Source organism: Lathyrus oleraceus, chromosome 2 (genome assembly GCF_024323335.1).
Source record: "Lathyrus oleraceus cultivar Zhongwan6 chromosome 2, CAAS_Psat_ZW6_1.0, whole genome shotgun sequence".
Classification (NCBI taxonomy): Eukaryota; Viridiplantae; Streptophyta; class Magnoliopsida; order Fabales; family Fabaceae; genus Lathyrus; species Lathyrus oleraceus.
In genome coordinates, this window is record NC_066580.1 from 268,220,625 (window position 1) to 268,236,093 (window position 15,469).

Sequence of the window (15,469 nt, forward strand, 5' to 3'; positions counted from 1 at the left end):
GTTTCTTACTTTAATCAAACTGTTTTTCGTACGAGAGTAAAAAACAAACTAAGGTTACAGTCAACAAGAACGAGAGTTTGAGATTTTAACCAGATAGTTGAAACTAGGAATTAATCCTAAACACAGCGAGAGCGCTTTAGGATTAATTAGACTTTATCTATATTCAAAAAATACTTTTAAATTCAAAATGAGACCGCGAGAGCCAAGCATTCTTGTTTAGGAGTATGGTCAGAGTCAATAAAAATGAGAGTGTGAGACTAAGTCCTTTCTATAAATAATTTCTACTGAAGAATATTTTAACCAATAAGATTACACAAATTATCTATCGAATCACCGAAGTCTGACGTATTACATACTGATATCCCCTATATCTTATATCTTCATCTTTATTTCTATTTACGTTATAGTTATTTCTCTTCATCCCTCCAATCATAGAACAATCATCAGTCTTAGATTTACATAGTAACATTAGACCATGATACGTTCGATTATTAGTCCTTGTGGGTTCGATAATCTTTAAAACTACGCGATAAGACTGTGCACTTGTAGTCACGATTCACATAGACTTACCAAAGCCGCAATCAAATTTTTGGCGCCGTTGTCGGGGACTAATTTAGTCGACATCGTAATTCTAGAGTTACCCAGTATAGGCTAAGGCAAAAAATTATTTTTCCCTTTCTACATCTGTCGAGTCTATGCCAAGTACTCGCTCTCAAGGCGAGAAATTAAAGCTACAACTCGATGAACCCGAGCGTTATCTTAGATTAGAACGCCGGTACGAGACTTGATATGGGAACATTGTATCAATCTAAATTTCCCTGACCTTAACATTCCTACTTCTGAATCAGTTGTTCAACCAGAGATGGCTGAACCAGTGCAAAACCGTCCTCTTAAGTATTATGCAATCCCTTCACAGAATGAACCTCATAACAGCATCATTGCCCCTGCGATCGAAGCCAACAATTTCGAGCTAAAACCCTCGCTGTTGTCAGCCGTACAGCAAAACCAGTTTTTAGGTAGTCCCGCTGAGGACCCGAACCTACACTTGTCAGTATTTTTGCAATACGCAGACACGGCGAAAGCGAATGGTGTCAGCTCAGAAGCTATAAGACTCCGTCTTTTCGCATTTTCATTAAGAGATAGAGCTAGAGCTTGGCTCCAGTCACTACCATCCAACTTTGTCACTACGTGGACCGAGTTGAAGAAAGTCTTCTCAGCCTGATATTTCCACCTAGCAAGACGGCTATGCTAAGAGCCCAAATAAACGGGTTTAAACAAAAGGATAATGAATCACTTTTTGAAGCTTGGGAGAGATACAAAGACATGATGAGGCTATGCCTACATCACGGTCTAGAAGAATGGCTGATCATTCACACCTTTTATAATGGTCTCTTGTACAATACAAGATTGACAATAGACGCCGCCACAGGTGGCGCACTGATGGATAAACCATACAACGAGGCCTATCAACTCATTGAAAGTATGGCCCAGAATCATTACCAATGGGGAAGCGAAAGAACCTCTATAGAGAAACCTCAACCGAAGGGCGGCATGTACGAATTAAGCAGTCTTGACCATGTCAATGCCAAGGTAGATGCCCTGGCCCAGAAGATAGACAACTTGACCATAACACCAGCAACCACCGTGGCTGTCGTAGCACCAAACTGCGAGATATGCGGAGTTCAAGGGCATACTGCCCCAGAATGTCAACTCTTGACAGGAACCTCCACTAACCAGGTGAACTATGCTCAAGGAAACCCCTACTCAAATACCTATAACCCAGTTTGGAAGAACCATCCTAACTTCTCATACAAAAATAATAATGCATTGTATGCACCTAACCAAGCACCTGCTGTACCACCAAGATATCAAAAAGCTGCCACAAATACGCAAAATGCTCCTAGGAAATCAAACTTAGAAATAATGATGGAAAACTTTATAGCTACCAAAGCCCAAATAAGTAAAGATTTCTTAAATTAAAACATACACACTAGTGAGCAAATCAAGCAGTTAGCAAACAAGGTAGACGCATTAGCCACCCATAACAAAATGTTGGAAACACAAATCTTACAAGTGGCTCAACAACAAGCACCTACATCTACTCCTGCAGGAACATTTCCTGGACAGCCGCAACCTACCCCGAAAGGTCATGCAAATGCTATTATACTACAAAGTGGGACATAACTAGACGGACCGACCGACCCTAGAACTCAAAACCCATCCATGCATCAAGATCCAGGTAAGGTAACTGAGAAGGAATACGAACAAGAGGAAGATAAAAACGAAGAGGCCGTAGAGAAAGAAGAACCTTATGTGCCTCCACCACCGTATAAACCCCATATCCCTTATCTTCAAAGACTTGTTAAACCTAAAAGTGTAGAGCAATTTAAAAAATTCATAGAGCTTCTAAAACAATTTAATATCACAATACCCTTTACAAAAGCCATAACTTAAATGCCCTCATATGCTAAGTTTCTCAAAGAAATCTTATCTAACAAGAAGAAGATAGAGGATAACGAAATTGTTACACTTACTGCTGAGTGTAGCACCATAATACAAAACAATATGCCTCCTAAGCTGAAAGACCCAGGTAGTTTCTCCATACCCTGTGTAATCGGAAATTTTGTCATCGACAAAGCCTTATGCGACTTAGGAGTCAGTATTAGTTTAATGCCCTTGTCCATATGCGAAAGGCTAAAAATGGGAGAACTAAGACCTACGAGGATGTCCGTACAACTTATAGACAGTTTTGTTAAATTTCCCGTAGGTATGCTACAAAACGTTCCGGTGCGCATAGGACAATTCTATATTCCTACAGATTTTATAATCATGGATATAAAAGAGGATTTCAACATCCCTATCATATTAGGAAGACCATTCCTAGCTATAGCCGGAGCTATTATAAATGTTAAAAGAGGAAAGCTAACCTTCGAAGTTGGTGAGGAAAAGGTCGAATTCATTTTGACACAATTCCTAAAGGCACCAGCTATAGACGACACTTGTTGTCTGCTAGATGTCATCAACGAATGCATAAGAGAAATGGAGAATGAACAAACATCATACTCTGAAATACTGAAAATTCTAAGGCCTCCTACTTTTGAAGATAAAAATTTAAGTAAGGAATACCAAGATGACAACCTAAGTGAATGCCTAGCACTAACGCCCGATCATATGCCTTGCCCAAAGAAACTAGCCCTAGAACTTAAGACGTTACCCAAAAATATAAGGTACGAATTCCTAGACACTGAACTTGAGTGGCCCGTAATTGTGAATGCAGACTTAGGGCAGATAGAGACCGAAAAGCTTCTACACATTTTGAGAAAATACCCAACTGCTTTAGGCTATAATATCTCAGATCTAAAAGGAATAAGCCCTTCCATATGCATACATCGCATAATGCTAGAGGAAGACAGTAAGACCTCTAGAGAACACCAAAGAAGGATAAATACCATTCTGAGTGATGTAGTAAAGAAAGAAGTACTAAAGTTGTTAGAAGCAAGTATTATCTACCCAATATCTGATAGTCAATAGGTCATCACAGTGCATGTAGTACCAAAGAAGGGAGGCGTCGTAGTTGTTAACAATGAAAAAGGAGAATCTATAGCACAAAGAGTGGTTACTAGAAGTAGAATGTGTATTGATTATAGAAAATTAAACAAAGCCACTCGGAATGATCATTTTCCTTTACCGTTTATCGATCAAATGCTTGAAAGATTGTCTAAGCATTCTCACTTCTGCTACCTAGACGGTTATTCGGGATTTTTCCAAATTCCTATTCATCCCTATGACCAAGAGAAAACGACCTTCACATGCCCCTATGGTACATTCGCCTACCGACGAATTCCATTCGGACTGTGCAACGCTCCCTCAACATTCCAAAGATGAATGATGTCAATTTTCATTGATTTCATAGATGACATCATGGAAGTCTTCATGGACGATTTCTCTGTATGCGGACAGAGCTTTGAAGGCTGCTTATCGAATCTTGAAGTGGTACTAAAACGATGCGTAAAAGTGAACCTAGTGCTAAACTGGGAAAATGCCATTTCATGGTCCGACAAGGAATCGTGCTCGGACACATAGTATCCAACAAGGGGATTGAAGTCGACAAGGCCAAAATAGAAGTTATAGAAAACCTCAAGCCTCCGAAAACCGTAAGAGAAATACGAAGCTTCTTAGGACACGCCGGTTTCTATCGCCGATTCATTAAAGATTTCTCAAAAATCAGCAAACCACTGACTGGCTTATTGATGAAAGACGTTGAATTCATCTTTGACGACAAATACCTAGCGGCGTTTGAACAACTGAAAACAGCTCTTATTACACGCACCTATCATGCAACCACCCGATCGGAGATCACCTTTTGAAATCATGTGTGACGCTAGTGACTATGTTGTAGGCGCAGTCTTAGGACAAAGAAGGGACAAGAAACTTCATACAATATACTATGCAAGTAGAACCCTAGACCCTGCACAGATGAACTATGCCACCACAGAAAAGGAACTTTTAGCCGTAGTGTTCACTCTACATAAATTCCGTTCCTACCTAGTAGGAGCAAAGATAATTATCTATACCGATCATGCTGCAATTAGATACCTGTTAAACAAAAAAGACACCAAACCAAGACTCCTAAGGTGGATCTTACTATTACAAGAGTTTGACCTAGAAATCAAGGATAAAAGGGGCATGAAAAACGTCGTAGCCGATCACTTGTCAAGAATGAAAGGTATTGAACCTGAACGAGTGCCTATAAACGATGACTTTCCGTACGAAAGACTCATAGCCCAATTGGAAAGTAATACAGCTAAAGATACGTTAACCCATAAGGATACCAAAACAAACGAAGTAGTGGAAGCACTTTACACCCAAACCACACTACCATGGTACGCTGACTTCGTCAACTACTTAGCAGCTAGGGTGCTTCCGCCAGACTTGACCTACCAACAAAAGAAAAAATTCTTCCACGATCTTAAACACTACTATTGGGATGAGCCTCTACTTTTCAAGAGAGGCGCCGACGGCATTTTTCGTCGATGTGTCCCAGAAGATGAGGTAGAAAATGTAATTTCCCACTGTCATTCTACTCCTTGTGGAGGACATGCAAGCACCTCAAAGACTTGCACTAAGATCCTGCAAGCCGGCCTCTTTTGGCCTACTCTGTGGAAAGATGTCCACATCGCGATCATAAATTGCGACCGGTGTCAACGCACTGACAACATGTCTAGATGTGACGAGATGCCGCTTAAAGGCATTTTGGAAGTAGAAGTCTTCGATGTTTGAGGAATCGATTTTATGGGACCTTTCCCATCTTATTTTGGTAACAAGTATATCCTTGTTACGGTCGATTATGTATCAAAATGGATTAAGGCCATAGCCTCACCAACGAATGAAACACGAGTGGTAATTAGACTCTTTAAGCGAATAATCTTCTTAAGATTCGGAGTGCCGAGACTTGTCATCAGTGATGGTGGCTCCCATTTTATTTCAAAGATTTTTGAAAAGCTATTACTAAAATATGGAGTCCGACACCACGTAGCAACACCCTATCACCCACAGACGAGTGGGAAAGTAGAAGTATTAAACCGAGAAATTAAACAAATATTAGAAAAGATAGTTGCCACCTCTAGGAAAGATTGGTCCTCGAAATTACCAAAAACCCTGTGGGCATATAGGACAGCTTATAAGACCCCAATAGGAACCACACCTTTCAAGCTAGTTTATGGAAAATCATGTCATATTCCGATAGAATTAGAACATAAAGAATATTGGGCCATTAAGACCCTTAATCTCAATTATACTGCCGCAGACGAGAAAAGAATATCAGATATCCACGAACTAGAAGAACTTAGGCTAGATGCGTCTGAGAATGCCCGAATCTATAAAGAAAGAACCAAAAAATGGCACGACAATCGCATATCAAGGAAAGAGTTTAACCAAGGCGACAAAGTATCCTGTTTAACTCCCGCCTCAGACTCTTTCCCGGAAAACTTCGTTCTAGATGGTCCGATCCCTTCGAAATCACCAATATCTTTCCGAATGGAGCAATAGAGATAAAAGGAAAAACGAGCGAACCATTCATAGTAAAAGGCCAACGTTTGAAACATCACCATAACATTGATAACAATGATTTCATTGCAAATCTTAAGCTTGCAGAGCCTCGCGCTCATTCAAAAGAATAGCGCCTATCCTATTTCTGTCGAGCTTATGACAATAAACAAAGCGCTTGGTGGGAGACAACCCACATTCTTTCTTTAACTATTTAATTTCATTACCCAAATTTATAATTATTACTATTTCTTAACTTTAATTTCTTTGTTTTCTTCTTTATTTATTTCTCATAAAGTTAATCGGTACATTTCTGTATTATTGACCATTACTAACTTAATGATATTATCTACTTGAATTTATCTAGCTACTGACTATCACAATGCAACAAGTAAATTATATGGATATAGTCTTCAGAGGCAGAGCTCAAAGGAGACGTTTTAAGGCTCTAGCTCAGAATGAAATGACACTAACCTTGTACCCAGATGGACACTCCATGACCAAGTTAGGTATAAGAGACAGCGTTATGTTCCTAATTAACCAACTAGGTTGGGACACCTTTTCTATCAGAAGAAAATTTAGTTCCTACAGTAGGTTGACCTTAGAATTCCTAAGCTCCCTAGTGCACCTGCCAAACCATGGTATTGGACTTAACAAAGGCCTAATCACCTTTAGGTTATTTGATATGGATTACCGCTACACCTACAAAGAAATGGCTAAACTCCTAGGATGTCCTAATGGCCCTGATACTTTTACCATTACCCAGGAAGACAAACTTGTAGACCATCAATTAGATCTCTTTTGGGGTAGCATCACAGGAAACGACCATCCCGAGCCAGACCTTATGCATTCAGAGAACATCCATAACCCTGCGATTCGTTAATTCCATAAGATCCTAGCTCACACCTTATTTAGAAAGGAACATAACAAAACCTTTGTGTCCAAGGACGAACACTTCATAATGTACTGCGCATCACAGGCCCAACCTGTTAACGCTGCTACATTTATGATAGCTAATATGTATCGTATGGCACAAGAGGACTATGGACCAATCTTAGTGGGAGGCTTAATGACCATGATAGCAAATGTCATCGGACTGAGACAACCACTTATCAGGCTCACCCCTTTAGGTGGAATACAACCAATGAATATTGATTTTTTCTTCAACACCGGTATCATTAGGAACCTAGGTCCAAATGTGTTTGAGTTTCTAATCAACCGCGAAGTAGTATATCTGTTTACCCTGCCAGACCCTAGGACGAGTGTACATGATAGGAACAACTGGCTCTATGATTTGGATGGACCACCAGATGCACAACCCTCTCCTCCAGAGACACCCCAAATCTACGACCACTATGACAGTTATCTCTCTGATGCTGAATCATATGCCCCATTTATACCTGCCGCACCTCTCACCGATCCTATTGCTGCCATCGAAGTTGTTCAGACAGATGTCGCCAATCTGAGAGGCGAGCTGAGCACCCTCCGCGGGGAATTCCACAGCTTTATGGATGTAGTGACAGAGAACCTGGATCATATTTACCAGCACTTCTACTCGTTCGCTCCTCCTACCAGCAGTCGCCGTAATGGCTAATTTATTATAGTATTACCGATTCATTGACTTTCATTTTATTTTATTTTCTTGTTTGGAATTTTATTGTTAACTGTTGTTACACATTGGAATTTATTTAATTACTTCATTTCCTTTTATTCCAGTAGACAGATTATTTCATCTTTTCCCGTCTACTCGATTCTTTTATTCGTCAATGTTGCGATTAAATTTCTATTCCACTATATCATGTTTATTGTTCCCATACACTATATTATTGGTAAATTAAAATGGCATGGTCAAAGCAAAATAAAAGCACACACATGGGAAACCACACTACATATGGCGCCGGCCACACACAGTTGTGGCGCCCATGTGAGGGTTGTGGCGTCCGCCATAGGGCCCATAGTTGCGCCCGCCACCAACACCAAAAGTGGCGCAGGCCACTACACAAGCCTGCATGCGCATGTGTATTTTAGACCATTCAAATCACCTTTATTGTGATGTTCCTTGCATGCAGACAATGCCTTAACGCCATTCAACAACTTTCAAAACACTTTGACCAAGGCATTGAATATGGTAAATGCTATTTATTTACCAATTAATTTTTCAACCACTACCTCAACAAATCACACCTCTCATTTCCATATTTCTCTCCTCTCTTGCTCTATTCTCACTACATTACACAAATAGTGTAAAATTCATTATGGCACAGATGAGGGAATACAAAATAGTGTTCATAAACGGCGAGCCAAACGAATTACAAGAGGAGACGTACACGTCTCTAAGCGCCAGAAAGATCGAATCAACAAGGTATGCCGATGAACACTGTTTATATGCCTTAGGAATTCAAGATAGTGTTAACTATATGCTAGATATGTTAAATTTGAATTATTTTCTATCTCTCAAAGACCCTGTCTATGCTCAACTAACATTAGAATTCCTAAGCTCATTAATTTTTAGTCCACACCCAACACAAACTGCTCCAGTGGGACTGTCCAGTTTCGTTTATTTAACGTCGAATACGCCCTTACATTTTCCCAACAAGCGGACCTACTACATTTTCCCCATGGGGATGGTGTAGTAAGTGAGGTCCCAGATACTGAGGGTTCGCAATGCGCCTTCCAACCATTTTGGAGGGCAATAATCGGTACAGTCACCTATAGTTTTAAGGGAAACAGATCCACTTTAATTCAAAACCCGACTATTCGATATTTCCACCAAATATTGGCGTGCACCATTTTTGGCCGAGCAAATTCTAACAAGGTGAACGAAAAAGAACTCTTTTATTTATTTGCCACAAAAGGTGAATACCGTCCCTTTTATGATATCTCACATGCAGGCCATTATCAATGCGAAGCGAGGCCCGATTATTTTTGGAGGTTTGATAACCTCTATAGCCAGAGTCCTAGGACTCGAAGAAAAATTCTCCAGGCTAACCCCGCTCCCGCATCATGCCATTGACATTGACATGGCAAGGAGCATGAAACTAGTAAAACGAAGGAGCGACGGTAGATTTAATTTAATAATTGCTAATAATGTGTTACAAGATTTTATCCTCCCAAATCCAAATCGCACAGATGTGCGTAACCCGGATAATTATTGTTATACTAATGATCTGGTGCCTAACCAAGTCCTCGTGCACATTCCTAAGAATGTAGTTGTTTGTGGGGACACCGATGAGGATCACATTTCGGAGCAAACTGCTTCCGCTACTGACCCGCACACCACACACACTTCATTTGAAAATCTTGCAGGTACATCTTTCAGTTAAAGACCAAGAAGAAATGTGGCACCAGCCACTCTTGATGAGATCTATGTTGAACTGCTGCGGCATAGAGAATTAGACGCTCAACGAGACCTACAGATCCAAACGATGGGAGCTCAGAAAACTGAAATGATGCAAATGCTTCTCTAAATGCAGCATGATCAGCACGACTACGCTTTCAGGACCGAACAGAACATGTCTGGCTTGATCCATGAAATGGCAACACTGACAATGCGTGTGGAAGATCTCCATAACTATACGCCACCTCACCAGCCCAGAAACGGTGGACGTCCACGTACACGTGGCAGAAGGTGTCAGTAGCAGAATAACCAGGTTCTACCTTTCTTTCCTATCTTATGCAGTTGCATTGGGGACAATGCAAGATTTAAGTATGGGGGAGGAAGCTTTACCGCTTCTTATTTACCGCTTTCTAGTTAGATTATTGTTATTTCTTTTTGTTATTTTATAATTTTTATGGTTATTTTAATTTTTGTTAAAGTGTCAGTCGAGTTAAATATCAATGTGTTGTCGAGTCTTTATGCGTGGTTTCCGTTATTTACTGATTCTCCTATTTACTCAAGTCATACAAAATTTTTGCAAAAATCTAGACTTAGAGATACAATGCATCTTTTGAAAATTCTTAACTATAAATCAAATTGGGGGTTGAATTTGTAGTGATTTGGAAAATCTTTATAAGATCGATATCGCTTTAACACCTTAAATCTCCCGAGTATAAGATCGATTTGAGTACTTGTCATGCCATAGCCTTAAATTCTATCCTGTAATATTTCCTTAAGTAGTTTATCTAGCAGTCAGCACCATCCTAAGCACACACTACGCAAGAAGTCTATGCAAATAAGTGTATGATTTCAGGCTTAAAAGAAGAAAAGATTACAAAATGTATGAAAAACATTGTTCCCTCTAAGTTTGGTGATCCTCACCCGGTCATTTAGCCCAACGGTATAACCATCTTCAAATGTTATTTGAGCCAAAGTGCGAAAAAGAAATAAATAAATAATGATGAGATCATAGTCACTAACAGACTATCTTGCTATAAATGTGAAAGGATGACGGGCTTAATGTGATTGCGCCAGAATGAAAAAGGATAAAAAGAAGGTTTAGTAAGGTAGGCTTAGGCATCACAACATGATTCAGATTAGTTTGTATAGGAGGGAGACTTATGGTTGCAACATTGCGACTATGTGTTCTAACGATACCCTTAGTGTGGAAGAAAGTACCAATTAATACAATTTGGAACCAAAGTGAAGTTTATAGACTAGAATGAGTATCCGAATGCAACTGTGTTTTCTACGAGTCTTGATAATGTATGCTGCAAATATTTTACAAAACTTTTTATATACGCGGCATTTGCTTGAGGACAAACAAAGGTTTAAGTATGGGGGAGTTTGATAACGCGAAAACGTATCAGATTTTTGGCTCCATATGCATTGCTTCTTACTCGATTAACACTTATTATTACACAATATTTTATATTTATTGCAGGTATTTTTCGATTAAAAGGTTTGCCGTAAGAAAAATGGAAAATAGCAAAAAGGAAAGAAAAAGGCAAGAAAAGAGAAGAAAATAAGGTTTCCAAAGGGATAATGGGCCACCAAAGCAAATGGGCTTATGGTGCCCATTACCCAAAGAGTGTGGTGCCCACCACAGTGGGCCAAGAGGGAGGTGGCGATCTCCACCAACCCTTGAGAAGTGGCGGGCAGTTGCTACAAAAGTGGCGCTCGCCACTCATCATGAAGTTAGGGTTGTGGCAACTGCCACAACCTAGTCTTCCTATTTTCCTCCACTTTTTTAGCTATGATTTCCACTACTTTTGCTACAAATGAGGAATATGGAAAGGATATAAAAAATACCTCTCAGACTCGTACGGACGCGGACTCTCTTCTTCCAGTTTTTAGTTTACGCTTAATTATTTTCAGCACTATTTTTATTTTAGTTTTCTAGGAAGTTTCTTACCATTGTAAAAGTTATAGTTTCTCCACATCGGGGACTATTACGATTTATTGTTTTTTTACGCATTTGGGATTCAATTGTAAGGTATTCATTGCCAAAGCCTGTCGGAATTATTTAATCGAAGATTCAAGATTCAGTTCCAGTTCTTAAATTGTAATCCAGGTTTATTATTGATTACTGTTTTATTTAATTATGCCTTACTGTATGTTTAATTCCCCAATCACCATGTCTGTTACCGGATCTATTTCCGGCTAAACCCTTAGGTATCGGTATGTAAAGACCGTCGAAACGACGGGATTCAATAAATAATTGTGTTAGTTTTTATAAAACTTATTTTTCCGGTTTTAGTTTCTTACTTTAATCAAACTGTTTTTCGTACGAGAGTACAAAACAAACTAAGGTTACGGTCAACAAGAACGAGAGTTTGAGATTTTAACAAGATAGCTGAAACTAGGCATTAATCCTAAACACAACGTGAGCTCTTTAGGATTAATTAGACTTTATCTATATTCAAAAAATACTTTTAAATTCAAAATGAGACCGTTAGAGCCAAGCATTCTGGTTTAGGAGTATGGTCAGAGTCAATAAAAACGAGAGTGTGAGACTAAGTCCTTTCTATAAATAATTTCTACTGAAGAATATTTTAACCAATAAGATTACACCAATTATCTATCGAATCCCCGAAGTCTGACGTATTACATATCGATATCCCCTATATCTTATATCTTCATCTTTATTTCTATTTATGTTATAGTTATTTCTCTTCATCCCTCCAATCATAGAACAATCATCAGCCTTAGATTTACATAGCAACATTAGACCATGATACGTTCGATTATTAGTCCTTGTGGGTTCGATAATCTTTAAAACTACGTGATAGGATTGTGCACTTGTAGTCACGACTCACATAGACTTACCAAAGTTGTGATAATTGAACATGTTGGCATAAGCATCTGGTCCAACATATGTCTCGTGTGAACAAAATTTCATCCCGCCAAGAAAATATAATTATAGGTATGCTTTTGGACATTCTTTGCCTCCCCCTTCATCATCTGAGGGAGTTCGACCTCCTGCAGATTATGCAGTATGGGTAACATCCAACTTGAGTTAGGGAACAACATCTAAGGTATAGCTCTCTTCTGCCTCAATGCTTGGGCAACGAGTATGTCTTTTATTAGGCAGTATGGCTAACATCCAACTTGAGTTAGGGGACAACATCTAAGGTATATCTCTCTTCTACCTCAATGCTTGGGCAACAAGGAACAGAAAGCCATGTTACCCGCACAATAGAGGAAGCAAGATAAAGTTGCGAGGTAACCCATTAGTGGTTGCACCTCTCTGATGTTGGTGAGGATTCTCTTATTAATGATAATTTGAAACTTATATCGATTCGCTTCAATGTCCATCTTTGTTAAGAGAAGGCCAAACAAGTTTCATCTCTGCACCCTAAAGGAGCACTTGATAGTATTTGTGCACAAGTTGCACTTCCTAGCAGATTATAGAGCGTCCTCTGAGTCTATTGCATGAGTATGTCCTTCTGCGATTTTCACTATCATGTCATAAACGTAGGCTTCTAAGTTTCACCTTATTCAGTGAAAAAAATTGGAATCCATGTGTTATTGGTAGGTGACACCAGTGTTCTATAGGCCAAAAGGCGTGACAATATAATAGAAGTTGCCATTGTTTAACAAGAACGTTGTCTTGGGCACGTCTATGAGATCCATATTTATTTGATTGTACCCCAAATAGCCATTCATAAAGCTCAACATGCGGTATCTTAATGGCCCATCAATCACGTGATCATTATTTAACAGGGGATAACGATACTTGGGATAAGTTGTATGGAGGCTTTCTTAACTAGCAATACATTGGCTAACCAGGTTGGATATTTTGTTTCTATGATGAAACTCGCGTTTGCTAGATTGTTTACCTCCTCGTTGATGATAACACACTTCTCCTCAGTGTCATACCCCAAAATTCACCCTACCTTTCACAAGTTCATCTAGGTCACTAACCCTAATCACTTGCATATCATGATAAGCATTCATCTCATCCACATATCCAATGTATCATAACACATTTCACTTGCATTTTAAAAATATAAAATCATGGGTTTAGGGGTTTTATCACACAAGGCATGGAATGAAGGTTAAGTTTCCCATCTAGGGTTCATGTCATGGACACGGTTGTGTTGGAACTTTTTATCTTACGGGTATTCATCAGGGAGCATAGTGGAAACCCTAATTCAGGGAGATTGGATTGCAAATGTCATCATGATCATTCAAATTACTAAAACATTGGTTGTTTGTTGTGGAATCATCATTTATAGTATGTACATTCGAGGTTGAGGTTTCATCTTCTTCATCTGGTCCATAATGGATGGTTTAGTTGCTTGATTAAGATTCATTGTCCTGATTCATTGATTAAGATTCATGGTCCTGATTCATTGATTAGGATTCATTCAAAGTTCTACATGTTCATGATTTGTTGCTTGGTTGGTGTTCTTTGGTTCAAGATCATTCAATAGCATGGCATATTTCAAAGGCATTATGGTCCACATTCAATTGTCCATGGAGATTACATAAAAATACACATTTTTACCTAAGTTGATTTTTGATCAATTATTGACTTTTTGGTCAACTAGTTGACCAAAGTCAACCATTTAACCAAAGTCCATTTCTAATCATCTTCACATTTTAAAACCATTTTTAATCGTTTTCATATACTGCTTGAAATCATATCCATGCATTTACCATTTAACACCTTTCATGAACCTAAAGTCCAAAACCATTGGAAACTATTTTATACAATTACAATTACCATTCAATAACATGAACGATTCAAACCATGTTCATTAATCCTTTCTTCTCCCTCAATTCATAACCATCATAATTGCATTCAATCTCCAAATACATAAGCCATTAAACCAAATCAATTTATACTTTCATTCAAATTTCCCTTTAAACAATACAATATACATTCCAAAATTACAATCATTACATATATTCATTTTTTTAATTCACAAGGTTCATGGCAAAATTTATAACAAAATGTCATAGCATTTCCAAGCATTCCATATCCGAAACTCCAAGCTTCATATCCGAATTTCCTATATCAAGCATGATCTCTAAAGTATCCAAGATTTCAACTTTCTTCATGTGGGAATTTTGATTCATGAACTTTGTGTAGTCTTTTCCATCCTACCTTATACATTGCACCCTACAAGAGAAAATAATTCATTAAATATCATAAATCCAACACAATCCAAATCCATGCTAACAATAGCATGTATCCAACAACCTAACAACCAACCTCCAACAGCATCCGAATCGCCAACCTGCTCCTGCATAACTTCCCTAAACCCTTCAACCTGCTTCCAAAACGAACCTTCAATCCATCCCCAACCTCCAAAAACCATTCACAATCCTCAACCGAAATCACCTTATAAAAAATCCCTTCACCATCATTCAACGACCCTTCTCACCATATCCAAAACCTTGAACCGAATTGAAAAGAGAACCCTGCATCATCTTCTCCTCGAACCTTCCATTCTAACCCTTCAATCCTCCATCATCTTCTCAACCCTCACCGAACCTCACTCGCATCCAACCAAACCTCCCTTCTCCGCGTCTTCTAACAACTATTCAACTTTATCGCATGATTTCCCTTCCCGGATTCCCCTTACTTCCGATCATATCAAACACGGCACTGAAGCACTCGCCCTGTTGAAGAGCAAACTTGTTAACCTCTTGAACAACAACACGACCACGAAAACAGAAAAAGAAGTAGAAGAGAAAAGAACCGCAAGTTCAGAAGGAAGAAGAGGTCACAGAAAGAAAAGAACAAGGAAATACCTACCAGGAGGCATCACGGATCCGAACAAATTTTCATCTTTGAATCAACGAAATTCTCAAGCGCAGCAACGTCGGACACGAATCAACTCCTTCGTCCACATCACAAACGCAAAGATATCTCCATCTTCGCTCTGCAACATAACGCATTAATAATCATTCATCATCTTCATCTTGATTCAATAACTTTCACGCGCCCTTTAAACCGAAGCATTTATGTCGGCATCCAGGATTCAATAACCTTCAAGCGCGATGCGAAACAGCAATCGCGACACAAATCAGATC

General features: G+C 39.0%; 1 non-coding gene across 1 annotated transcript; it reads right to left on the reverse strand.

Annotated features, from left to right (window-relative positions):
* Positions 1–1,245: 1,245 nt before the first annotated feature.
* On the reverse strand, positions 1,246–1,352 carry LOC127123961 (small nucleolar RNA R71). The gene has a single exon (XR_007803614.1). It is a non-coding gene; the product is annotated as a small nucleolar RNA R71 (small nucleolar RNA).
* Between the last annotated feature and the right edge of the window lie 14,117 nt (positions 1,353–15,469).